General features: G+C 39.7%; 1 protein-coding gene and 1 pseudogene across 6 annotated transcripts in view; one reads left to right on the forward strand and one right to left on the reverse strand.

The window, feature by feature from the left end:
* The window catches only part of LOC140843219 (lupus La protein homolog pseudogene), a 123576-nt pseudogene extending 121692 nt beyond the window's left edge, over positions 1–1884 (reverse strand).
* Positions 1–27992, forward strand: part of AVEN (apoptosis and caspase activation inhibitor) — a 303004-nt gene that overhangs the window by 158223 nt on the left and 116789 nt on the right. The gene's annotated exons all lie outside the window — the stretch shown is intronic.

Consider the following 27992-nt stretch of genomic DNA (forward strand, 5'->3'; position numbering starts at 1 on the left):
TGTGAGGTGATATTTCATTGTGGTTTTAATTTGCATTTCCCTGATAATTAGCGATGTGGAGCATCCTTTCATGTGCCTGTTGGCCATCTGAATTTCTTCTTTGGAGAAGTGTCTGTTCATATCCTCTGCCCATTTTTTAATAGGGTTATTTGCCTTTTGGGTGTTGAGGCATGTGAGTTCTTTATATATTTTGGGTGTTAACCCCTTGTCTTGTCAGATATGTCATTTATGAATATATTCTCCCATACTGTAGGATGCCTTTTTGTTCTGCTGATGGTGTCCTTTGCTGTACAGAAGCTTTTTAGCTTGATGTAGTCCCATTTGTTCATTTTTGCTTTTGTTTCCCTTGCCCTAGGAGATGCATTCAGGGAAAAGTTGCTCATGTTTATATTCAAGAGATTTTTGCCTGTTTTCTTCTAAGAATTTATGGTTTCATGACTTACTTAATAGGATAGATTCTTGATGTTTTTATTTAGAAATCTGGGAAGTATTCAAAATATAAAACATAGTAATTAAATGTTTTCTGAAAGGTATATTTTTAAGTGTACAGAAATTAAAGAATAATCTTCTTTGAATATCTGTAAGAGTACCCTACTCGAGTTACCAAAATAGGAAGAGTAGAATTCCAAAAGTATTTTCCATAGATAATATCCTAAAGTCCCCAAGATTAAAGATATTCAATAAAAATACCAACGTAGCTTATAAAATACATTTACACATTGTTTTTAGGTCCTCATTCAATGCTGTGAAGAAAGGTAATGACCCATAGCTTTAGCTACTCCAGACTCCTCTGGGCCTCAGCTGTGCTAAGCATCAGCTCAAGGACTTTGCATGCTTTCCCTCCTCTTGGGATGCTCTTCCCCCAGCCTGATATCTGCGTGCTCCCTTTGTTGCTTCTTTCAGATCTCTGCAGAATGTTACCCTCAGAGTGTCCTTCCCTGACCACTCCATGATAAAACAGCAGATCTCCTTCCGTCTCGTCCCCAATGCCAGCTGTCCTCAATCCAGGTTTGCTTTTCTGCATGGCACTTAACACCACTTGGCACATTACAACTTTATCGTGTGTAGGTGGAACATAACCTCTAAGGGGGGGCAGGGACTTAGTTTTATTTACCCGGGTATCACCTGCATCTAAGACAGGGCGTAATAGTTGCTCAGTAAATGTTGAACCAATGTATGAAAGAATGAATGAATTTTACAGACAAGGAAATGGAGTTATCTAGTTTGGAACTAGAATCGAATTGCCCCAATTCTGAAAACGTCTTCTTTTGATTATATGGCTAATTTTTACTCCTTGTGATTGTACTGAAGTGAGGTAGTATAGAGGCCTGAGACCTCTTATCCATGGAAGGAAGGGCCTGCTTGCAGGTTGGCATTTGGCTGGTGTCTGGGGAATTGGAATTTGGGAACGTTTTCAGCATTGCCAGACTGATTGGAGCGTCTCACTGTATCTAAAGTGTTTGTACAAAGGATATGGTTTATGCTAGACACCCGCTTTCCTTCTGGGCATCTGGAATTTTGGAACAGTCTAGGCAGAGAGTGCCTATGTGATCAGCCTCCAGGAAGAACCCTGGGTACCAAATCTCTAATAAGCCTCCTTGGTAGACAGTATTTTACATGTATAATCATATCTTGTTGCTGGAGGAATCAAGCACACCCAGTGTGACTACACTGGGAGAGGACTCTTAGGCTCAGTCGGTATCTCTGGGTTTCACCCCACATACCTTCTGTGTCGTCAGATCTTGCTTTCTGTTCTTCTGCTATAATAACTTGTAGCCACGAGGGCAACTCTTTGCTGAGTCCTCCTAGCAAATCATTGAACCTGGGGGTGATACTGGGGACTTGTGACACAGTGGTGTTCCTTAGTGTGCTCTTTTGACTCATCAGTGCATCATGGACATCTTTTGGGATGGTTATACGGACCTATCATTCTAATTGCTGTGTAGTATTCTGTTTTAGGAATATGCTGTGAGTTATTTAGCTCTTCTGATAATGAATATTTAGGATAGTTCTAGTTTTTCATTTATATAAACAATGGTTGTGCATATACATAGAGTTCTAAAAGTAGATTTGCTTTGGTCAATTTTGATATGCCCAATTATCTTTCAAAAAAAGGCTATTTCAATGTATATTTCCAGTGACAATATATTAATGCCCCATCTTTTCACATTATTACTGACCCTGGATTTATAATAAAATTTTCATGTTTCATGGTTGAAAAGCAAAGTGGTCTCATGTTTATTTTATTTTTTCTTATGTGGACTGAAAAAAATTCTAAATCTATTTTTATCAGTAATTTTATATTGAAGTATATACAACAAAATGCACAAACCTTTGTGTACAGCTTGATTAATTTGGTATGTATACACACTCATGTAACCATCACCCAGATCAAGATATCAGAAATTCCCACTAATTATTTTACCCCCTTTACCTGTGTTACCCATTTGTCCACCCTGCTCCCTTATTTTAACCACAGTCCATTCCTGTGTCTGAGTCAATTTCTGCTTTTTTTGTTTGTTGGGTTTTAGATTCTACATATAAGTGAAATCACATGGAGTTTGTCTCTCTCTGACTTATTGCACTTAGCAAATACCCTCTAGGTCCATCCATGTTGTCACAAATGGCAAGATTTTATTCTTTTTTATAGTAGTGTAATATTTCATTATGTATATTCTTTATTCACCTATTGACGGGCACTTAGGTTGCTTCCATATATTGGCTATTGTAAAAAATGCTGCAACAAACATAGAAGTGCATGTATCTTTTCGAATTAGTGACTTTGTTTTCTTTGGGTAAGTTCCCAGAAATGGAATTACTGAGTTATATATTTCCATTTTAATTTTTTGAGAAATCTCCATACTGTCTTCCATATTGGCTGTACCAATTTACATTCGCACCAACGGTGCATAAAGTTCCCTTTTCTCCACGTCCTTGCCAGCACTTGTTATTTCATGGTTTTTGGATAGTGGCCACTCTGACTGGTGTGAGATGACAAATTGTGGTTTTGCTATTTCCTTTCCCTGATGATTAGTGATGTGGAGCATCTTTTCATGTCTGTTAGCCATCTGTCTGTCGTCTTTGGAAAAATGTCTGTTCAGGTCCTCTACCCATTCTTTAAATGGATTATTCAGTTTTTTGGTGTTCTTTTATGAGTTGTTTGTATATTTTAGCTGTTACCCCCTCATCATATATATCATTTGCAAAAATATTCTCCCATGCAGTAGATTGCCTCTTTGTTTTATTCATGGTTTCCTTTACTGTGTAAAAGCTTTTTAGCTTGGTATAGTCTCACTTGTTTATTTTTGCTTTTGTTTACCTTGCCTGGGGGAAAAGATCCAGAAAAAAATTACTAACGCTTGTTTAAAATTACAATGTTTGTTTAAATTTGAATTATCTGACAATTAGCAAGCTTGAGCATCTTTTTATATGTTAACTTCCTTTGCCTATTTTTATCTTTTGTTCTCAATTCCATTCCGCTCGGTGTCTTTTCTGGGCTGATTTGTAGGTGCTTTTGGTATATTAAGGATATTAGCCCTTTGTCTTTTTCATGTTGCTAATTTTAAAATTTAAGTCAGTCTTTCTTTTTTTTTATTTTGGTATCATTAATGTACAATTACATGAGCAACATCATGGTTACTAGACTCCCCCTATTACTAAGTCCCCACCACATACCCCATTACAGTCACTGACCATCAGCGTAGTAAGATGCTATAGAATCACTACTTGTCTTCTCTGTGTTATACTGCTTTCCCTATGTCCTCCCACCCTACATTATGTGTGCTAATAGTAATGTTCCTTATTCCCCTTATCCCTTCCTTCCCACCCATCCTCCCCAGTCCCTTTCCCTTTGGTAACTAACTGTTCATCCATTCTTGGGTTCTGTGAGTCTGCTGCTGTTTTGTTCCTTCAGTTTTTGCATTGTTCTTATACTCCACAGATGAGTGAAATCATTTGATACTTGTCTTTTTCTGCCTGGCTTATTTCACTAAGCATAATACCCTCTAGCTCCATCCATGTTGTTGCAAATGGTAGGATTTGTTTTCTTCTTATGGCTAAATAATATTCCACTGTGTATGTGTACCACATCTTCTAAGTCAGTCTTTCTTATTCTAATCTTTGTAGTGTCTTTTGCTTAACAAAATTTCCAATTTTTTTTTTGAGAGGGCATCTCTCATATTTATTGATCAAATGGTTGTTAACAACAATAAAATTCTGTATAGGGGACTCAATGCACAATCATTAATCCACCCCAAGCCTAATTCTCGTCAGTCTCCAATCTTCAGAAGCATAACGAACAAGTTCTTACATGGTGAACAAATTCTTACATAGTGAATAAGTTCTTACATGGTGAACAGTACAAGGGCAGTTATCACAGAAACTTTTGGTTTTGATCAAGCATTATGAACTATAAACAATCAGGTCAAATATGAATATTTGTTTGATTTTTATACTTGATTTATATGTGGATCCCTCATTTCTTCCTTTATTATTATTATTATTATTATTATTTTTATTTTTAATAAAATGCTGAAGTGGTAGGTAGATGCAAGATAAAGGTAGAAAACATAGTTTAGTGTTGTAAGAGAGTAAATTTAGATGATCAGGTGTGTGCCTGTAGACTATGTGTTAATCCAAGCTAGACAAGGGCAACAAAATACCCACGGATGCATAAGATGTCTCTCAAAACGGGGGGGGAGGTTCTAAGCCTCACCACTGATGATCCCCAATTTCTCAGCTGATGGCCCCCCTGCGACTGTGCCTGTCTTAGGTTGTTCCTCCCTTGAGGAATCTTACCCGTCTCTGGCTAACCAGTCATCTTCCGGGGCCATACAGGGAAATGTAAAGTTGGTAAGTGAGAGAGAAGCCATATTGTTTGCAAAGGTTAGCTTTTTACTTCTTTGCAGATTTATGCCCTGTGGCTTCTATGCCCAGCATTTGTCTTGAGGTATCTTTACCACTTGGAGGAGTTATGATACTCAGTAAATTCGATATGAGGCACGAATTCTATTTAAGGGTTGTAATTAGAAAGGAAGAAGAAAAGCTATAGAGGTAGCAGACAGAAGAAAACATGGGAGGATTGATTATTTCTTTGACATATCTTCTTGTAGAGTAACTTAAGCACGTATAGGTTTTAAACTACTAATTAAATTGCGCACACACATTAACATAATAGGAATACAGTTACATAACCAAAGCAGATCTGTAATTACCAGCCATCTCCAGTGAAGCTAAGAAAACCATTTAGGCACCCTAGGCATTTGTGAAAATTCGTCTATGATATGATGGATATTGTCCAACTGTACTTGAACAGTCTGAGAGAAATCAGACAAATGAAAACAACCCATTCCTGGGAACTGTTCACATCCCATATGTTCTTTTAACAGTAGATAGTCTGTAGTTGTAAGATTTTGGAGCGCTACAACTTGCACTTCTCCTAATTCTTGGTTGAGTTCCAACAGTATAGATCCAGTCAAATTTGTTGTTTTACTGAAAGCACAGGCCAGCTTAGATATCTCCTTCTTCATTCCAATGGCAAGTCCAGGAACCAGTGGGATGGATGCAGCTACAAATGCAGCATTGCCTGGATCTTTGTTGAGGTTTTTTGATGATCATCTTCTGGTATGACTCTTCCAGAGAGTGCTGATGTTGGAAGTTCTTCTTCATATCGTATCTTAGTTCATTTTCTGGGTAGCTAAATTAGGCTTTGATCCTCTATATAAACAAAAACAGACCCTTTGCCTACACGTTGATATGCCCTTTATACCATTGTGTAGAACTCATTGGAGGTCACCAAAGAGGAACTGCTTTTTTTTTTCTTTTTTAAGAGAAAGGAATATTATCAGAAAAGTGTACCTCCATAGCCGATCATCTGACACCCTTTAAGTGATCAAGATTAAGGATATTTAAAGCATGCATTAATGGTTGATTTACAGTTAGTTTTATCCTATCAAGGAGTAATCCCCCTTTTCTTTCTTTCTTTTTTTTTTATCTTTAATCTACACTTACATGAAGAATATTATGTTTACTAGGCTCTCCTCTATACCAGGTCCCCTCTATAAACCACTTTACAGTCACTGTCCATTAGCATAGCAAAATGTTGTAGAATCACTACTTGTCTTCTCTGTTTTGTACAGCCCTCCCCTTTTCCCTCCCCCCCATGCATGATAATCTTAATGCCCCTTTCTTCTTCACCACCCTTATCCCTCCCTACCCACCATCCTCCCCAGTGCCTTTCCCTTTGGTACCTGTTAGTCCATTTTTGGGTTCTGTAATTCCGCTGCTGTTTTGTTCCTTCAGTTTTTCCTTTGTTCTTAAACTTCACAGATGAGTGAAATCATTTGGTATTTCTCTTTCTCTGCTTGGCTTATTTCACTGAGCATAATACCCTCCAGCTCCATCTATGTTGCTGCAAATGGTAGGATTTGCCCTCTTATTATGGCTGAGTAGTATTCTATTGTGTATATGTACCACATCTTCTTTATCCATTCATCTACCGATGGACATTTAGGTTGCTTCCAATTCTTGGCTATTGTAAATAGTGCTGTGATAAACATAGGGGTGCATCTGTCTTTCTCAAACATTATTGCTGCGTTCTTAGGGTAAATTCCTAGTAGTGGAATTCCTGGGTCAAATGGTAGGTCTGTTTTGAGCATTTTGATGAACGTCCATACTGCTTTCCACAATGGTTGAACTAATTTACATTCCCACCAGCAGTGTAGGAGGGTTCCTCTTTCTCCACAGCCTCACCAACATTTGTTGTTGTTTGTCTTTTGGATGGCAGCCATCCTTACTGGTGTGAGGTGATACCTCATTGTAGTTTTAATTTGCATTTCTCTGATAATTAGCGATGTGGAGCATCTTTTCATGTGTCTGTTGGCCATCTGTATTTCTTTTTTGGAGAACTGTCTGTTCAGTTCCTCTGCCCATTTTTTAATTGGGTTATTTGTTTTTTGTTTGTTGAGGCATGTGGGCTCTTTATATATTTTGGACGTCAAGCCTTTATTGGATCTGTCATTTACAAATATATTCTCCCATACTGTAGGGTTCCTTTTTGTTCTATTGATGGTTTCTTTTGCTGTACAGAAGCGTTTCAGCTTAATATAGTCCCACTTGTTCATTTTTGCTGTTGTTTTCCTTGCCCGGGGAGATATGTTCAAGAAGAGGTCACTCATGTTTATGTCTAAAAGGTTTTTCCCTATGTTTATTTCTAAGAGTTTTATGGTTTCATGACTTATATTCATGTCTTTGATCCATTTTGAATTTACTTTTGTGTATGGGGTTAGACAATGGTCCAGTTTCATTCTCCTACATGTAGCTGTCCAGTTTTGCCAGCACCATCTGTTGAAGAGACTGTCATTTCGCCACTGTATGTCCATGGCTCCTTTATCAAATATTAATTGACCATAAATGTTTGGGTTAATTTCTGGAGTCTCTAATCTGTTCCACTGGTCTGTGGCTCTGTTCTTGTGCCAGTACAAAATTGTCTTGATTACTATAGCTTTGTAGTAGAGCTTCAAGTTGGGGAGTGAGATCCCCCCTACTTTATTCTTCTTTCTCAGGATTGCTTTGCCTATTCAGGGTCTTTGATGTTTCCAAATGAATTTTTGAATTATTTGTTCCAGTTCATTGAAGAATGTTGCTGGTAATTTGATAGGGATTGCATCAAATCTGTATATTGCTTTGGGCAGGATGGCCATTTTAATTATATTAATTCTTCCTAGCCAGGAGCATGGGATGAGTTTCCATTTGTTAGTGTCCTCTTTAATTTCTCTTAAGAGTGTCTTGTAGTTTTTGGGGTACAGGTCTTTCACTTCCTTGGTTAGGTTTATTCCTAGATATTTTATTCTTTTTGATGCAATTGTGAATGGAATTGTTTTCCTGATTTCTCTTTCTATTGGTTCATCGTTAGTGTATAGGAAAGCTACAGATTTCTGTGTGTTAATTTTGTATCCTGCAACTTTGCTGTATTCTGATATCAGTTCTAGTAGTTTTGGAGTGGAGTCTTTAGGGTGTTTTATGTACAATATCATATCATCTGCAAATAGTGACAGTTTAACTTCTTCTTTACCAATCTGGATTCCTTGTATTTCTTTGTTTTGTCTGATTGCCATGGCCTAGAACCTCTAGTACTATGTTAAATAAAAGTGGGGAGAGTGGGCATCCCTGTCTAGTTCCCGATCTCAGAGGAAAAGCTTTCAGCTTCTCGCTGTTCAGTATAATGTTGGCTGTGTGTTTATCATATATGGCCTTTATTATGTTGAGGTACTTGCCCTCTATTCCCATTTTGCTGAGAGTTTTTATCATGAATGGATGTTGAATTTTGTCAAATGCTTTTTCAGCATCTATGGAGATGATCATGTGGTTTTTGCCTTTCTTTTTGTTTATGTGGTACATGATGTTGATGGATTTTCGAATGTTGTAACCATCCATGTATCCCTGGGATGAATCCCACTTGGTCATGGTGTATGATCCTTTTGATATACTGTTGAATTCTGTTTGCTAATATTTTATTGAGTATTTTTGTATCTACATTCATCAGGGATATTGGTCTCTAATTTTCGTTATTGGTGGGGTCTTTGCCTGGTTTCGGTATTTGGGTGATGTTGGCTTCATAGAACGAGTTTGGGAGTATTCCCTCCTCTTCTATTTTTTGGAAAACTTTAAGGAGAATGGGTATTATGTCTTCTCTGTGTGTCTGATAAAATTCCGAGGTAAATCCGCCCAGCCCCGGGATTTTGTTCTTGGATAGTTTTTTGATTACTGTTTCAATTTCTTTGCTCGTTATTGGTTTGTTTAACTTTTGTGTTTCTTCCTTGGTCAGTCGTGGGAGGTTGTATTTTTCTAGGAAGTTGTCCATTTCTTCTAGGTTTTCCAGCTTGTTGGCATATAGGTTTTCATAGTAGTCTTTAATAATTCTTTGTATTTCTGTGGAGTCTGTTGTGATTTTTGCATTCTCATTTCTGATTCTGTTGATTTGTGTTGATTCTCTTTTTCTCTTAATAAGTTGGGCTAGAAGCTTATCTATTTTGTTTATTTTCTCAAAGAACCAGCTCTTGGTTTCATTGATTTTTGCTATTGTTTTATTTTTCTCAATTTTGTTTATTTCTTCTCTGATCTTTATCAAGTCCCTCCTTTTGCTGACTTTAGGCCTCATTTGTTCTTCTTTTTCCAATATTGATAATTGTGACATTAGACAATTCATTTGGGATTTTTCTTCCCTCTTTAAATATGCCTGGATTGCTATATACTTTCCTCTTAAGGCTGCTTTTGCTGAGTCCCACAGAAGTTGGAGCTTTGTGTTGTTGTTGTCATTTGTTTCCATATATTGTTTGATCTCTATTTTAATTTGTTCATTGATCCATTGATTATTTAGTAGCATGTTGTTAAGCCTCCATGTGTTTGTGGGCCTTTTTGCTTTCTTTCTACAATTTAGTTCTAGTTTTATTCCTTTGCGGTCTGAAAAGTTGGTTGGTAGAATTTCAATCTTTTGGAATGTACTGAGGCTCTTTTTGTGGCCTAGTATGTGGTCTATTCTGGAGAATGTTCCATGTGCACTTGAGAAGAATATATATCGTGTTGCTTTTGGATGTAGAGTTCTATAGATGTCTATTAGGTCGGTCCATCTGTTCTAGTGTGTTCTTCAGTGCCTCTCTGTCCTTACTTATTGTCTGTCCAGTCGATCTATCCTTTGGGGTGAGTGTTGTGTTGAAGTCTCCTTAAATGAATGCATTGCAGTCTATTTCCCTCTTTAGTTCTGTTAGTATTTGTTTCACATATGCTGGTGGTCCTGTGTTGGGTGCATATATATTTAGAATGGTTATATCCTCTTGTTGAACTGAGCCCTTTATCATTATGTAGTGTCCTTCTTTATCGCTTGTTACTTTCTTTGTTTTGAAGTCTATTTTGTCTGATATTAGTACTGTAACCCCTGCTTTCTTCTCACTGTTGTTTGCCTGAAATATGTTTTTCCATCCCTTCACTTTTAGTCTGTGCATGTCTTTGTGTTTGAGGTGAGTTTCTTGTAAGCAGCATATAGATGGGTCTTACTTTCTTATCCATTCTAATACTCTGTGTCTTTTGATTGGTGCATTAAGTCCATTTACAATTAGGGTGACTATTGAGAGATATGTACTTATTGCCATTGCAGGCTTTAGATTCGTGGTTACCAAAGGTTCAAGGTTAGCCTCTTTAGTATCTTACTGCCTAACTTAGCTCGCTTATTGAGCTGTTATATACACTGTCTGGAGATTCTTTTCTTCTCTCCCTTCTTATTCCTCCTCCTCCATTCTTCATATGTTGTGTGTTTTGTTCTGTGCTCTTTTTAGGAGTGCTCCCATCTAGAGCAGTCCCTCTAATATGCCCTGTAGGGGTGGTTTTTGGGAAGCAAATTCCCTCAGCTTTTGCTTGTCTGGGAATTGTTTAATCCCGCCATCATATTTAAATGATAGTCGTGCTGGATACAGTATCCTTGGTTCAAGGCCCTTCTGTTTCATTGTATTAAATATATCATGCCATTCTCTTCTGGCCTGTAGGGTTTCTGTTGAGAAGTCTGATGAAAGCCTGACGGGTTTTCCTTTATAGGTGACCTTTTTCTCTCTAGATGCCTTTAAAACTCTTTCCTTGTCCTTGATGTTTGCCATTTTAATTATTATGTGTCTTGGTGTTGTACTCCTTGGTTCCTTTCTTTTGAGGGTTCTTTGTATTTCCGTGGTCTGATCGATTATTTCCTCTCCTGGTTTGGGGAAGTATTCAGCAATTATTTCTTCAAAGACACTTTCTATCCCTTTTCCTTACTCTTCTTCTTCTGGTACCCCTATAATACGGATATTGTTTCTTTTGGATTGGTCACATAGTTCTCTTAGTTTTGTTCCTGGAGATCCTTTTATCTCTCTTTATGTCAGCCTCTATATGTTCCTGTTGTCTGGTTTCTATTTCTTCAATGGCCTCTTGCATCTTATCCATTCTGCTTATAAATCCTTCCAGGGTTTGTTTCACTTCTGTGATCTCCTTCCTGACATTTGTGATCTCCTTCTGGACTTCATCCCATTGCTCTTGCATTTTTCTCTGCATCTCTGTCAGCATGTTCATGATTTTTATTTTGAGTTCTTTTTCAGGAAGACTGGTTAGGTCTGTCTCCTCAGGTGTTGTCTCTGTGATCTTTGTCTGCCTGTTGTTTTGCCTTTTTATGGTGATAGAGATAGTTTGCAGAGCTGGTACGAGTGACGGCTGGAAGAGCTTTCCTTCTTGTTGGTTTGTGGCCTTCCTCTCCTGGGAGAATAGCGACGTCTAGTGGCTTGTGCTTGGCAGCTGTGCGCAGACAGGGCTTTTGCTTCCTGCCCGGCTGCTATGGAGTTTATCTCCACTGTTGCTGTGAGCGTGGCATGGCTCAGGCTGCTGCTCCAAAATGGTGCAGTCCCATTCGAGGGGGATCGGCTGGGAGGCTATTTATCTCCATAAGGGGCCTCCGTGCTCCCTGCTGCCCAGGGGATTGGAGTGCCCAGAGATCCCCAGATTCCCTGCTGCTGAACTAAGTGTCCTGTCCTGCCCGCTTAAGACTTCCAAAAAGCACTCTCCAAACAAATCAACAGCAAAAGAAAAAAAAAAAGTTAAATAATTAAAAAAAAAAAAAGAAAAGAAAAACGCACGATTTTCTTTGTCCTCAGGCACCAGTCTCAGGCACCCGCTCACCAGTCTTGCTGCACTGTTTACCTAGTATTGGGGTCCCTATCCTCTTAAGACTTCCAAAAAGAACTTGCAAAAAAAAAAAAAAAAAAAAGAAGAAAAAAAAAATGGCTGCTCCCGTTTCTTTGTTCTCCGGCGTCGGCCTCAGGCACCTGCTCAGTGGTCATGCTGCCCTGTTTCCCTAGTATCCAGGGCCCTGCGCATGCACTGTGTCTGCGCTCTGGTCCGGATGGCTGGGGCTGGGTGTTCAGCAGCCCTGGGCTCCTTCTCCCTCCTGCTCAGTTCTCTCTCTTCCCGCTGAGGGCTGAGGGGAAGGGTGCTCGGGACCCACTGGGCTGGGGTTTGTATCTTACCCCCTTCATGATGCGCTGGGTTCTCACAGGTGTGGATGTGGTCTGGATGTTGTCCTGTGTCCTCTGGTCTCTATTTTAGAAATAGTTGTCTTTGTAATATTTTCATTGACATATGTGGTTTTGGCAGGAGATTTTTGCTGCTCTACTCACGCCACCATCTTGGCTCCGCCCCTTCAAAATTTCCAATTTTAACTAGTAAAATCTGTTACTCTTTTTCTTTATGGATTTTCTGAATGTCAAGTCTTGCTTTAAAAAATCCTACCCCATTCTAAGATAAAATGTTTCCTTTCTGGTTTGTCTCAGTATTTTTACAGTTTCATTTTTTACTTTTACATTTTTTTTTTGAGAGGGCATCTCTCATATTTATTTATCAAATGGTTGTTAACAACAATAGAATTCAGTATAGGTGGGTCAATGCTCAATGTACAATCATTAATCCATCTCAAGCCTAATTCTCATCAGTCTCCAATCTTCTGAAGCATAACGAGCAAGTTCTTACGTGGTGAACGAATTCTTACATAGTGAATAAATTCTTACATGTTGAACAGTACAAGGGCATTCATCACAGAAACTTTCAGTTTTGATCATGCAATATGACCTATAAACAATCAGGTCAAATATGAATATTCATTTGATTTTTGTACTTGATTTATATGTTGATCCCACAATTCTCCCTCTATTATTATTATTATTATTATTTTTAATAAAATGCTGAAGTGGTAGGTAGATGCAAGATAAAGGTAGAAAACATAGTTTAGTGCTATAAGAGGGCAAATGTAGATGATCAGGTGTGTGCCTATGGACTAAGTATTAATCCAGGCTAGACAAGGGCAGCAAGACATCCACGGATGCAGAAGATTTCTCTCAAAGCAGTGGGGGTGAGGTTCTGAGCCTCACCTCTGTTGATCCCCAAATTCTCACCTGATGGCCCCCCTGCGACTGTGCCTGTCTTAGGTTGTTCCTCCCTTGAGGAATCTTACCCGTCTCTGGCTAACCAGTCATCTTCCGGGGCCATACAGGGAAATGTAAAGTTGGTAAGTGAGAGAGAAGCCATATTGTTTGCAAAGGTTAGCTTTTTACTTCTTTGCAGATTTATGCCCTGTGGCTTCTATTCCCAGCACTTGTCTCGAGGTATCTTTACCACCTGGAGGAATTATGATACTCGGTAAATTCGATATGAGGCACGAATTCTATTTAAGGGTTGTAATTAGGAAGGAAGAAGAAAAGCTATAGATGTAGCATATGAAGGAAACATGGGAGGATTGATTATTTCTTTGACATATCTTCTTGTAGAGTACCTTAAGTATGTATAGGTTTTAAACTACTAACTAATTTGCACACACATATTAACATAATAGGAATACGGTGACATAAACAAAGCAAATCTATAATTACCATCCATCTCCAGTGAAGCCAAGAAAACCATTTAGGCACCCTAGGCATTTGTCAAAATTTATCTATGATATGATGGATATTGTCCAACTGTACTTGAACAATCAGACAAATTAAAGCAGCCCATTTCTGGGATCTGTTCACATCCCATATGTTCTTTTAACCATAGATAGTCTATAGTCATGAGATTTTGGAGTGCTACAACTTGCACCCCTCCCAACTCCTGGTTGAGTTCCAACAGTACAGATCCGGTCAAATTCGTTGTCTCACTGTATGCACATGCCAGCCTAGACATCTCCCTCCTCATTTCTATGGCAAGTCCAGGAGACGGTGGGCTGGATGCAGCCACAACCGCAGCATCATCTGGATCCCTGTGGAGGCATTTTGATGTTCATCCCCCGGCACAAGTCCTCCAGAGAGTGCTGATGCCGGAAGCTCCTCCTCATATCGTATCTTAGTTCATTTTCTGGGTATCCAAGCTAGGCCTTGATCTTCTGCATAGAAACAAACAGACCCTTTGCCCACACTTTGACATGCCCTCTATACCACTGTGCAGAACTCACTGGAGGTCAGCACACAGTAACTGCTTTTTTTTTTTTTTAATTAAGAGAAAGGAATATTATCAGAAAAGAGTACCTCCATAGCTGATCATCTGACACCCTTTAAGTGATCAACATTAAGGATATTTAAAGCATGCGTTGATCTTTGATTTACCAATAGTTTTATCCTATCAAGGAGTAATCCCCCTTTCTTTTCTTTCTTTCTTTCTTTCTTTCTTTCTTTCTTTCTTTCTTTCTTTCTTTCTTTCTTTCTTTCTTTCTTTCTTTCTTTCTTTCTTTCTTTCTTTCTTTCTTTCTTTCTTTTTTTCTTTCTTCTTTTCTTTTTTTTTCAATTTTTAATCTACACTTACATGAAGAATACTATGTTTACTATGCTCTCCCCTATATCAGGTCCCCCCTAACAACCACATTACAGTTACTGTCCATCAGCTTAGCAAAATGTTGTAGAGTCACTACTTGTCCTCTCTGTGTTGTGCAGCCCACCCTGCCCTTTCTCCCTGCCCCCCATGCATGCTAATCTTAATAACCCCCTTCTTCTTCCCCCTCCTTATCCCTCCCTGCCCACCCATCCTCCCCAGTTCCTTTCCCTTTGGTACCTGTTAGTCCATTTTTGAGTTCTGTAATTTCGCTGCTGTTTTGTTCCTTCAGTTTTTCCTTTGTTCCTATACTCCTCAGATGAGTGAAATCATTTGGTATTTCTCTTTCTCCGCTTGGCTTATTTCACTGAGCATAATACTCTCCAGCTCCATCCATGTTGCTGCAAATGGTTGGATTTTTCCACTTCTTATGGCTGAGTAGTATTCCATTGTGTATATGTACCACATCTTCTTTATCCATTCATCTACCGATGGACATTTAGGTTGCTTCCAATTCTTGGCTATTGTAAATAGTACTGCAGTAAACATAGGGGTGCATCTGTCTTTCTAAAACTTGATTGCTGCGTTCTTAGGGTAAATTCCTAGGAGTGGAATTCCTGGGTCAAATGGTAGGTCTGTTTTGAGCATTTTGATGAACCTCCATACTGCTTTCCACAGTGGTTGAACTAATTTACATTCTCCCCAGCAGTGTAGGAGGGTTCCCCTTTCTCCACAGCCTCGCCAACATTTGTTGTTGTTTGTCTTTTGGATGGCAGCTATCCTTACTGGCGTGAGGTGATACCTCATTGCAGTTTTTAATTTGCATTTCTCTGATAATTAGCGATGTGGAGCATCTTTTCATGTGTCTGTTGGCCATCTGTATTTCTTTTTTAGAGAACTGTCTGTTTAGTTCCTCTGCCCATTTTTTAATTGGGTTATTTGTTTTTTGTTTTTTATACGTGTGAGCTCTTTATATATTCTGGATGTCAAGCCTTTATCGGATCTGTCATTTTCAAATATATTCTCCCATACTGTAGGGTTCCTTTTTGTTCTATTGATGGTGTCTTTCGCTGTACAGAAGCTTTTCAGCTTAATGTAGTCCCACTTGCTCATTTTTGCTGTTGTTTTCCTTGCCCGGGGAGATATGTTCAAGAAGAGGTCACTCATGTTTATGTCTAAGAGGTTTTTGCCTATGTATTTTTCCAAGAGTTTAATGGTTTCATGACTTATATTCAGGTCTTTGATCCATTTTGAGTTTACCTTTGTATATGGGGTTAGACAATGGTCCAGTTTCATTCTCCTACATGTAGCTGTCCAGTTTTGCCAGCACCATCTGTTGAAGAGACTGTCATTTTGCCATTGTATGTCCATGGCTCCTTTATCAAATATTAATTGACCATATATGTTTGGGTTAATTTCTGCAGTCTCTAATCTGTTCCACTAGTCTGTGGCTCTGTTCTTGTGCCAGTACCAAATTGTCTTGATTAGTATGGCTTTGTAGTAGAGCTCGAAGTTGGGGAGTGAGATCCCCCCTACTTTTTTCTTCTTTTTCAGGATTGCTTTGGCTCTTCGGGGTCTTTGGTGTTTCTATATGAATTTTTGAATTATTTGTTCCAATTCATTGTAGAATGTTGCTGGTAATTTGAGAGGGATTGCATCAAATCTGTATATTGCTTTGTGCAGGATGGCCATTTTGACGATTCTAATTCTTCCTAGACATGGGATGAGTTTCCATTTATTAGTGTCCCCTTTAATTTCTCTTAAGAGTGACTTGTAGTTTTCAGAGTATAAGCCTTTCACTTCTTTGGTTAGGTTTATTCCTAGGTATTTTATTCTTTTTGATGCAATTGTGAATGGAATTGTTTTCCTGATTTCTCTGTCTATTGGTTCATTGTTAGTGTATAGGAAAGCTACAGATTTCTGTGTGTTAATTTTGTATCCTGCAACTTTGCTGTATTCCGATATCAGTTCTAGTAGTTTTGGAGTGGAGTCTTTAGGGTTTTTTATGTACAGTATCATATCATCTGCAAATAGTGACAGTTTAACTTCTTCTTTACAAATCTGGATTCCTTGTATTTCTTTGTTTTGTCTGATTGCCATGGCCTAGAACCTCTAGTACTATGTTAAATAACAGTGGGGAGAGTGGGCATCCCTGTCTTGTTCCCGATCTCAGAGGAAATGCTTTCAACTTCTCGCTGTTCAGTATAATGCTGGCTATGGGTTTATCATATATGGCCTTTATTATGTTGAGGTACTTGCCCTCTATTCCCATTTTCCTGAGAGTTTTTATCATGAATGGATGTTGAATTTTGTCAAATGCTTTTTCAGCATCTATGGAGATGATCATGCGGTTTTTGTCTTTCTTTTTGTTGATGTGGTGGATGATGTTGATGGATTTTCGAATGTTGTACCATCCTTGCATCCCTGGGATGAACCCCACTTGGTCATGGTGTATGATCCTTTTTATATACTGTTGAATTCTGTTTGCTAATATTTTATTGAGTATTTTTGCGTCTACATTCATCAGGGATATTGGTCTGTAATTTTCTTTTTTGGTGGGGTCTTTGTCTGGTTTTGGTATTAGGGTGATGTTGGCTTCATAGAACGAGTTTGGGAGTATTCCCTCCTATTCTATTTTGTGGAACACTTTAAGGAGAATGGGTATTATGTCTTCTCTGTGTGTCTGATGAAATTCCGAGGTAAATCCATCCGGCCCCGGGGTTTTGTTCTTGGGTAGTTTTTTGATTACTGTTTCAATTTCTTTGGTCATAATTGGTTTGTTTAACTTTTGTTTTTCTTCCTTGGTCAGTCTTGTGAGGTTGTATTTTTCTAGGAAGTTGTCCATTTCTTCTAGGTTTTCCAGCTTGTTGGCATATAGGTTTTCATAGTAGTCTTTAATAATTCTTTGTATTTCTGTGGAGTCTGTTGTGATTTTTGCAATCTAATTTCTGATTATGTTGATTTGTGTTGATTCTCTTTTTCTCTTAATAAGTTGGGCTAGAGGCTTATCTATTTTGTTTATTTTCTCAAAGAACCAGCTCTTGGTTTCGTTGATTTTTGCTATTGTTTTATTCTTCTCAATTTTGTTTATTTCTTCTCTGATCTGTCTTATATCCCTCCTTCTGCTGACTTTAGGCCTCATTTGTTCTTCTTTTTCCAGTTTTTTATAATTGTGATGTTTGACTATTCATTTATGATTGTTCTTCCTTCTTCAAGTGTTCCTGGATTGCTATATACTTTCCTCTTAAGACTGCTTTCGCTGCGTCCCACAGAAGTTGGGGCTTAGTGTTGTTTTTGTCATTTGTTTGTATATATTCCTTGATCTCTATTTTGATTTGTTCATTGATCCATTGATTATTTAGTAGCATGTTGTTAAGCCTCCATGTGTTTGTGAGCCTTTTTGTTTTCTTTGTAGAATTTATTTCTACCTTTTTACCTTTGTCGTCTGAAAAATTGGTTGGTGGAATTTCAATATTTTGGAATTTACTGAGGCTCTTTTTGTGAGCTAGTATGTGGTCTATTCTGGAGAATGTTCCATGTGCACTTGAGAAGAATGTATATCCTGTTGCTTTTAGATGTAGAGTTCTGTATATGTCTATTAGGTCCATCTGTTCTAGTGTGTTGTTCAGTGCCTCTCTGTCCTTACTTACTTTCTGCCCGGTGGATCTATCCCTTGGGGTGAGTGGTGTGTTGAAGTCTCCTAAAATGAATGCATTGCAGTCTATTTCCCTCTTTAGTTCTGTTAGTATTTGCTTCACATATGCTGGTGCTCCTGTATTGGGTGCATATATATTTAGAATGGTTACATATTCTTGTTGGACTGAGCCCTTTATCATTATGTAGTATCCTTCTTTATCTGTTGTTACTTTCTTTGTTTTGAAGTCTATTTTGTCTGATATTAGTACTGCAAGCCCTGCTTTCTTCTCACTGTTGTTTGCCTGATATATGTTTTTCCATCCCTTGACTTTTAGTCTATGCTTTTCTTTGGGTTTAAGGTGAGTTTCTTGTAAGCAGCATATAGATGGTTCTTGCTTTTTTATCCATTCTATTACTCTATGTCTTTTGATTGGTGCATTAAGTCCTTTTACATGTTGGGTGACTATTGGGAGATATGTTCTTATTGCCATTGCAGGCGTTAGATTCGTGGTTACCAAAGGTTCAAGGTTAGCTTCTTTAGTATCTTACTGCCTATGTTAGCTCGCCTATTGAGCTGTTATGTACACTGTCTGGAGATTCTTTTCTTCTCTCCCTTCTTATTCCTCCTCCTCCATTCTTCATATATTGTGTGTTTTGTTCTGTGCTCTTTTTAGGGGTGCTCCCATCTAGAGCAGTCCCTGCAGGATGCCCTGTAGAGGTGGTTTGTGGGAAGCAAATTCCCTCAGCTTTTGCTTTTCTTGAAATTATTTAATCCCGCCATCATATTTAAATGATAGTCGTGCTGGATACAGTATCCTTGGTTCAAGGCCCTTCTGTTTCATTGCATTAAGTATATCATGCCATTCTCTTGTGGTGTGTAGGGTTTTTGTTGAGAAGTCTGATGTTAGCCTGATGGGTTTTCCTTTATACGTGACCTTTTTCTCTCTAACTGCCTTTAAAACTCTTTCCTTGTCCTTGATCCTTGCCATTTTAATTACTATGTGTCTTGGTGTTGTCCTCCTTGGATCCTTTCTGTTGGGGGTTCTGTGTAATTCCATGGTCTGTTCGATTATTTCCTCCCCCAGTTTGGGGAATTTTCAGCAATTATTTCTTCAAAGAGACTTTCTATCCCTTTTCCTCTTTCTTCGTCTTCTGGTATCCCTATAATACGAATATTATTCATTTTGGATTGGTCACGGAGTTCTCTTAGTGTTGTTTCATTCCTGGATATCCTTTTATCTCTCTTTATGTCAGCTTCTATATGTTCCTGTTCTCTGGCTTCTGTTCGTTCAATGGCCTCTTGCATCTTATCCATTCTGCTTATAAATCCTTCCCGGGATTGTTTCACTTCTGTGATCTCCTTCCTGACATCTGTGATCTCCTTCCGGACTGCATCCCACTGGTCTTGCATTTTTCACTGCATCTCATCCCATTGCTCTTGCATTTTTCTCTGCATCTCTGTCAGCATGTTCATGATTTTTATTTTGAATTCTTTTTCAGGAGGACTGGTTAGGTCTGTCTCCTTCTCAGGTGTTGTCTCTGTGATATTTGTCTGCCTGTAGTTTTGCCTTTTCATGGTGATAGTTTGCAGAGCTGGTGCAAGTGACCGCTGGAAGAGCTTCCCTTCTTGTTGGTTTGTGGCCTTCCTCCCCTGGGGGAATAGCGACCTCTAGTGGCTTGTGCTCGGCATCTGTGTGCAGACAGGGCTTCTGCTTCCTGCCTGGTTGCTATGGGGTTTATCTCCGCTGTTGCTGTCGGCGTGGCCTGTTTGGGGCTGCTCCTCCAGAATTGTGGAGCCCTGTTGGAGGAGGAGCTGCTGGGAGGCTATTTATCTCCATAAGGGGCCTCTGTGCTCCCTTCTGCTCAGGGGGTTAGAGTGCCCAGAGATCCCCAGATTCCCTGCCTCTTGTCTACGTGACCTGCCCCTTTAAGACTTTCAAAAAGCACTCTCCAAACCAAAACAGCAACAGCAACAATGAGAGAGGGAACAGAGAAAAGAAAAAAAATAAGGAAATAACGCAATTTTTTTTTGTTCTCAGGCACCGGTCCCAGGCATCACTCACTGGTCCTGCTGCCCTGTCTCCCTAGCACCAGTGTCCCTGTTCCTTCAAGGCTTCCAAAAAGAAACCGCCCACCGGTCCCACAGGGAAAAACCCGCGATATTCTTTATCCTCAGGCGCCGGTCCCAGGCACCCACTCACCAGTCCCGCCGCTCTTCCTCCCTAGCACCGGGGTCCCTGTCCCTTTAAGGCTCCCAAAAAGCACTCGCCAAAAAGAGAGAAAAAAAAGGGGAAAAACGCGCGATTTCCTCCGTCCTCAGGTGCCCGTCTCAGGCACCCACCCACCGGTCCTGCTGCTCTGCCTCCCTAGCACCAGCGTCCCTGTCCCTTTAAGGCTTCCAAAAAGCACTCGCCAAAAAGAGAAAAAAAAAAAGAAAGGGGGAAAAACACGCGATTTCCTCCGTTCTCAGGTGCCAGTCTCAGGCACCTGCCCACCGGTCCTGCAGGGAAAAACGCGGGGTATTCTTTGTCCTCAGGCGCCGGTCCCAGGCACCCGCCTACCAGTCCCGCCACCCTGCCTCCCTAGCACCGGGGTCCCTGTCCCTTTACGGCTTCCAAAAAGCGCTCGCCTAAAAGAGAAAAAAAGAGGGGAAATACGCGCGATTTCCTCTGTCCTCAGGTGCCAGTCTCAGGCACCCGCCCACCGGTCCCGCCGGAAAAACGTGGGATATTCTTTGTCCTCATGCGCCGGTCCCAGGCACCCCCTCACCAGTCCCGCCGCCCTGCCTCCCTAGCACCGGGGGTCCCTGTCCCTTTAAGGCTTCCAAAAAGCACTTGCCAAAAAGAGGGAAAAAAAGGGGAAAAACGCACGATTTCCTCCGTCCTCAGGCGCTGGTCTCAGGCACCCACCCACCTGTCCCGCAGGGAAAAATGCAGGACCTTCTTTGTCCTCAGGCGCCGGTCCCAGGCACCCGCTCACTGGTCCCGCCACCCTGACTCCCTAGCAACGGGGGTCCTGTCCCTTTAAGGCTTCCAAAAATCACTCGCCAAAAAAAAAAAACCACTCCGGTTTCTTTCCACCCGCTGGCAGCTGGGGGGAGGGGTGCTCGGGTCCCGCTGGGCTGGGGCTTGTATCTTACCCCCTTCGCGAGGCGCTGGGTTCTTGCATGTGTGGATGTGGTCTGGATGTTGTCCTGTGTCCTGTGGTCTCTATTTTAGGAAGATTTTTCTTTGTTATATTTTCAGAGCTCTATGTGTTTTTGGGACAGATTTCCACTGCTCTACTCATGCCGCCATCCTGGTTCCGCCCCCGATTTTACATTTACATTTTAAATTTATCTGAAATTTTGTGTATATATGCCTGAGGGAAAAAATGTGGAAATTTAATGTAAATTTTCTTCCATATGAATACCAAATTGCCCTATCCACTGGCTATTATGTTCTTCTCCCACTGTTTTGAAATATCATCTACATCACATACAAAGTTGGGTTTCTTTCTGAAGTGTGTACTGTATTTTCCTATTCCTCTGCTGGGACTATACTATTTAATTACTGTAATTTTATAGGCTGCTATTTTTATTTGGTAGGTAGAACTCATTCTTCCTTGTTATTTAAAAAATTTCATAAAAATCTTGTTTGTTCTCATGCATGTATTCCTGCAGATAAAATAGAGTAGGCAAAAAATTCAAACTCCTACCCAAAATTGGAGTTTTGATTGGAATTGCATAGAATATAAATATTTATTTGGGGAGAACCAACATCTTTACAGTTCAAGATTTCATCCAGGAATGTTATATTTTTCCTTTTATATATTTTTCTTATCTTATATGATTTCTTCCTCAAATTTTATGCTCTAGTAACACCAAGCTGCATGTATCTACCGACAATACCTGCATTTTTTCACTTTCTGATTTTGGCTCTACCCTTAATTATACTCTCCTGGCTTTTTGCCTGGCAGGCTCATGGTGATCCTTTCTGTCAGGCATCACCTCTTCTGGGAACCTTCTCCTGATAGTGCCTCAGCCTAAATTAGTTACCCCCACCCTCCCCACACATGCACGCAATGCTCCCATGAGATGTTATGTATATTATTATATGTTCTATAATTGCTCATTTATGTAACCATGAACTTATCAATGGCAGCACTATCCTATATGATTGTATACTTTCAGCACTTAATGCTGTCTGGTTCTTAGTAAATTTTTGTTAAATGGATAAACTAGAATCCTTCTTGGTAGTTTTTAAATTTTCTTCTTGTAAGTGTTGACATTTCCTGAGTGCCATTGTAATGGAGGGGTTCTCCTTTTGCACCACCATTATCTGTTGTTAATTGGTAGTGTGTGAAAAAGTTATTTACCTATTTTTCTTTCATTTACCTTATAATCAGCCTTCTACAGAATTTTTCTAGTTTTTCAGGTACTTTTCCTTAGCACGTGTTGAATTCTTGATATGATAGCTTGGGAAGAGGTAGTTGGAAGGGACAAGAGATAAGTTAAAAAAAATTATTCTCCACTTAAAACAAATGCTTTCCTATTAAAGATTAGATATATTAGCTCAGAAGACAGTGTTCCTGTGTATTACATCAATTAGCTATTATCTAAGTAGGAAGTAAACTAAATTCATGTTTGGTTACCTTGTATACTATGTGGGGTTTTTACCCCCTAGCAAATCTGAGCCAAATTATTAAGTACCTTTAAAAAACAGTGTAGTTGTGAGGCAAAGTTGGTTATATTAATATTAATGAATTTTACACATGAACTAGGTGAACAGGAAGTTGATTGGGTCATTGAAACATTCTGATATATTGATAGGTGAATTCTGAGATCGTCTTTTTCCTCTTACTCCAGAATACATTTTGGTGATGATGATAAATTATGTGCTGCTTTTTGGTGCAGAATTATTTCTAGAGAAAGAAAAGAAATTTAGTATTTAGTATTTAAGTCTTTTTATCATTATAAAGGAACAGTTTAGAGTGGGATTTTTTTTTTAAACATCATACTCCAGGAAATACCTTGGATGCCTTAGAGCAATGGTGGTTCTCGCCAGTCTTCATGATTTAGGCTCACCACCGAATGACTGGTAATCGATCACTGGTCTCTGAAGGCAATTAATTACTTAGGTAGACTTTCTAGCCTTCCTCTTTGTAGTCACTCTCTTTGAGGATTATGGTAGAAATTTATTACAGATGACAGCAAATATGAGCTTTCAAACAATCACAATACTTGGCCGTCTCTCTTTCAGTTTCACTTAACTCCTGGGATCCCATGACAAAAGGGTCTTTTCTTTGCTAGGATCTTTCCAAAATTTGTACAGGGAACACAGTCCTAGATGAATTAAGTGGCATTTTTGGGAGCGCCTTGGTATTATTTGACTTTTGGAGACACAAAATATGTTAGGATGGAGCAGAATCATAGTTTCTACTTACTGTTTGCTTGGTGATGATGTTAACATAACTAAATATTACTAAGTGTTTTCTACTTACCAGGGACTGGGTTAAAGCATTTTATATGTATAGCTCATTTAATCCTCATAATCCTGAGAAGCTAGGAACTATTATCTGAATTTGACAGAAGGGGAGCACAGAAAGGAAGTGGAGGCACAGAGTGTTCAAGTCACTTGCTTAAAGACACAGAGCCACTAAAGAGTGGGGTCGGGATTCAGATTCAGGTAACCTGACTTCAGAGCCTGATCATTTAACCACCATAAAAGCACAGATGGGTTGCTCATGTTTTGATTTAACAAAATAAATATCTCTCAGTTAAAATCCCCATTTTTTGCTCCAGTGGCTCACTTTTCTCTCTTATCTCATTTTCCTCTTTCTTTGAAAATTGGGCCTGAGGATCTGATTTGGTATCCTCAAGGCTAATCTCATTTTCCCCCTTGGCATCCCTAATTATCCTTGAGAAATCTTAGTTCTTCACTTCAAAAGTGTCATTGAATATTCAGTGACATAGTGAATAGTATTGTTGAATCTGTCAGGTAAACCTTTTTGTTTCTTTAAAACATTACAAAATAAAAAATGGATCTTAAAGTCTTAAATATATATTTGGTGATTCTATTTTTATATCCATGATTTCTAGTGACCATATCCCTTTGTATTATATAATCATTGGATCTGACACTCTTTAGTCAGGTAAGATGATCACAGGTAACGAGTTACCAGGTTCCAGCAATGCTGATGAAAAAAATCTCTCTCTAAGGCTGAAAGTTTACTTGGAGTGTGAGCTCTGGGCTTTGGTTCATGATCTTAGGTCAGAGCAGACATGTTGTCTTGGATTTGCTTGTCTAAGATAGTGCGCGCTTTCAAGCCACACATATGTCATGATTCATAGTCCTTGCTGAGTAGAGCTGCTTTGAAAACTTTAGAAAGTCTAAATATGTGAACTCTCCCTTTACATTATGCCCTCTGCATAATGCTGATCTCTGCTGTTTGATTTTTGGTATCCATTTTATGGTTGTTTTTTTTCTCCACATAGATGGGCTTAACATATATTTTGATGTAGTTTATGGGTATTCATTGCTATGTGCAACACTATGAAACCAATCTACTCTGGTCTTCATGCCATCAGGTGTCCACAGGCCCAGCAGCCACCCTAAGAAAAGGGAAAAGTTAACTATGTTAATTATACAAGTTATCAAAAAATTTTAAAGCTAAAAATGCTAGATGTAAAATATATAACCCAATCTTTCTCTACAGACAGTAAGCTAACTTGAAGGACTTTACATCTATAAATAGAATTATCAGCTTCTGAATGTCACATACAACTTATTTCCCAGTTGGCAGGAGGGTGAACCTCTCTAGAAAAGAAACCAAAGGAAAGTAGTGCCAGAGTTCATTGCATTTCAATAGTTTTAAATGTATATTAGGTTTTAGAGACATGACATTTGAAATAGCTATTTTTTCCCCATTCTCCACCAGAAAAGAGAAAACCTTAACATATTCTCCTGAAGAGGTGTATAAAAATTGAAATTTTATTTTGTAACAAAATACCACACAACTCAATAATAATTCTGATGTAAAGGCCATTTTAATAATATTATGTGTTCACAATGACAGTTATAAATAAGTGAGCTTAATATGTATCATTCACCAAAGTTTAGCTCAAGAACATCAAAGAATGCTGAGGGCACTTCACTGGAAACAGGCACATGGGGTAGCAGGAAAGAGTGTAGGCTCCCTTCCTTGTGATGGAAGCTGTGGACTGGTGGGAAAAAAGATGGCGCATTCACCACGTTCAGTGGAGGAAAGGAAAGAACCACATTTACAGACACCAGGATTGAGTGTGTATTGGGTGGGGGACCCATGTGTGGCTGGTGTGCACACCCTTTCTTTTCCTTCAGTGTGTGTGCACTTTGTAGAGCAAGGGTCATGCCATTCCATGAGCCCCACAGAGCAGCCAGCCTGGAGCATGGGCTCAAGGACCTCAGGTGTGTTATAATTCTACCTTTGGAAATCTCAATTTAAAGATGTACCAGTTTTTGAAATTTCCTAGAAAAGAATTCTGGATTTACCCAGGGCATGAATCTACTTCTCTTTGTATTTCAACTCTAAACTACTGAGACTGGAAAGTGGCATAGAAAGTGACTCTCATTTCTTGCACTTGCTATGCTTTCCCTTGGAAAATTAAATGGGCCCAAAACTGGGTACAAGTAGGGCAGAGCCAAGATGGCGGTGTGAGTAGAGCAGCGGAAATCTCCTCCCAAAACCACATATATTTTTGAAAATACAACAAATACAACTCTTCCTAAAAGAGAGACCAGAAGACACAGGACAACAGCCAGACTACATCCACACCTGCGAGAACCCAACGCCTTGTGAAGTGGGTAAGATATAAGCCACGGCCTGGAGGGACCCAAGCACCCCTCACCCCAGCTCCCGGCGGGAGGAGAGGAGTCAGAGTGGGGAGGGAGAGGGAGCCCAGGACTGCTAAATAGCCAGCCCTAGCCATCTGCACCAGAGTGCAGATACACAGTGCATGTGTGGGGTGCTGAAAACTAGGGAAACAGGACAGTAAGACTGGTGAGTGGGTCCCCGCAGCCAGCACCCCTGGGACAAAGGAAAGTGAGTGCTTTTTGAAAGTCTTAAAGGGACAGGAACCCCAGAGCTGGACAGAAGCATCCCGGGACACTTAGCCCAGCATCTGGGAATCCTGGAGAACTCTGGGCACTCTAACCCGCTGGGCAGCAGCACACCTCGGAGGCCCGTCACAGAGATAAACAGCCTCCCAGCCGTTTCCCCTCTGACGCAGCTCTGCCATATCAGAGCAGCAGCCCGAGGCAGGCCACACCCACAGCAACCCCAGAGCTAAACTCCATAGCGGCCAGGCAAGAATCAGAAGCTCCGTCTGTGTACACCTGCCCAGCACAAGCCACTAGAGGTCGCTGTTCTCCCAGGAGAGGAAGGGCACAAATCAGCAAGAAGGGACGTTCTCCCAGCTGTCACTTGCTCCAGCTCTGCAAACTATCTCTATTGCCATGAAAAGGCAGAAGAATTTGATACAGACCAAAATCACAACCCCTGAGAAGGAGATAGACCTAACCAGTCTTCCTGAAAAAGAATTCAAAATGAAGGTCATAACCATGCTGATAGAGCTGCAGAGAAATATACAAGAGCTAAGGGATGGCGTCTGGAGGGAGATTACAGAAATGAAACAATCTCTGAAAGGATTTATAAGCAGAATGGATAATATGCAAGAGGCCATTGACGGAATAGAAACCAGAGAACAGGAACGCATAGAAGCTGATGCAGAGAGAGATAAAAGGATCTCCAGGAATGAAACAATATTAAGAGAACTGTGTGACCATTCCAAAAGGAACAATATCTGCATTATAGGTATACCAGAAGAAGAAGAGAGAGAAGAAGAGAGAAAAAATGTCTTTGAAGAAATAATTGTTGAGACCTCCCCCAAATGGCGAAGGAAATAGTTACTCAGACTATAGAAGCACACAGAACATCCAACAGAAGGGACACAAAGAGGACAACACCAAGACACATAAAAATTAAAATGGCAGAGATCAAGGACAAGGACAGACTATTAAAGGCAGCCAGAGAGAGAAAAAAGGACACCTACAAAGGAAAACCTGTCAGGCTATCATCAGACTTCTCAACAGAAACCTTACAGGCCAGAAGAGAATGGCATGATATATTTAATGCAATGAAAGAGAAGGGCCTTGAACCAAGGATACTGTATCCAGCATGATTATCATTTAAATATGAAAGAGGGATTAAACAATTCGCAGACAAGCAAAAGTTGAGGGAATTTGCCTCCCACAAACCACCTCTACAGGGTATTTTAGAGGGACTGCTCTAGATGGGAGCACTCCTAAAAAGAGCACAGAACAAAAACCTAACATATGAAGAATGGAGGAGGAGGAATAAGAAGGGAGAGAAATAATCATCAGACTGTATTTATAATAGCTCAATAGTGAGTTAAGTTAGACAGTAAGGTAGTAAAGAAGCTAACTTTGAACCTTTGGTAACCACGAATCTAAAGCCTACAATGACAATAAGTACATATCTTTCAATGATCACCCTAAATGTAAATGGACCAAATGCACCAATCAAAAGACACAGAGTATTAGAATGGATAAAAAAGCAACACCCATCTATATGCTGCTTACAAGAGACTCACCTCAAACCCAAAGACATGCACAGATTAAAAGTCAAGGGATGGAAAAACATATTTCATGCAAACAACAGGGAGAAAAAAGCAGGGGTTACAGTACTAATATCAGACAAAATAGACTTCAAAACAAAGAAACTAACAAGAGATAAAGAAGGACACTACATAATGATAAAGGGCTCAGTCCAACAAGAATATGTAACCATTCTAAATATATATGCACCCAACACAGGAGCACCAGCATATGTGAAACAAATACTAACAGAACTAAAGGAGGAAATAGAATGCAATGCATTCATTTTAGGAGACTTCAACACACCACTCACCCCAATGGATAGATCCACCAGGCAGAAAATAAGTAAGGACAGAGAGGCACTGAACAACACAC

Source organism: Manis javanica, chromosome 8, assembly GCF_040802235.1.
Source record: "Manis javanica isolate MJ-LG chromosome 8, MJ_LKY, whole genome shotgun sequence".
NCBI classification, from domain to species: Eukaryota; Metazoa; Chordata; class Mammalia; order Pholidota; family Manidae; genus Manis; species Manis javanica.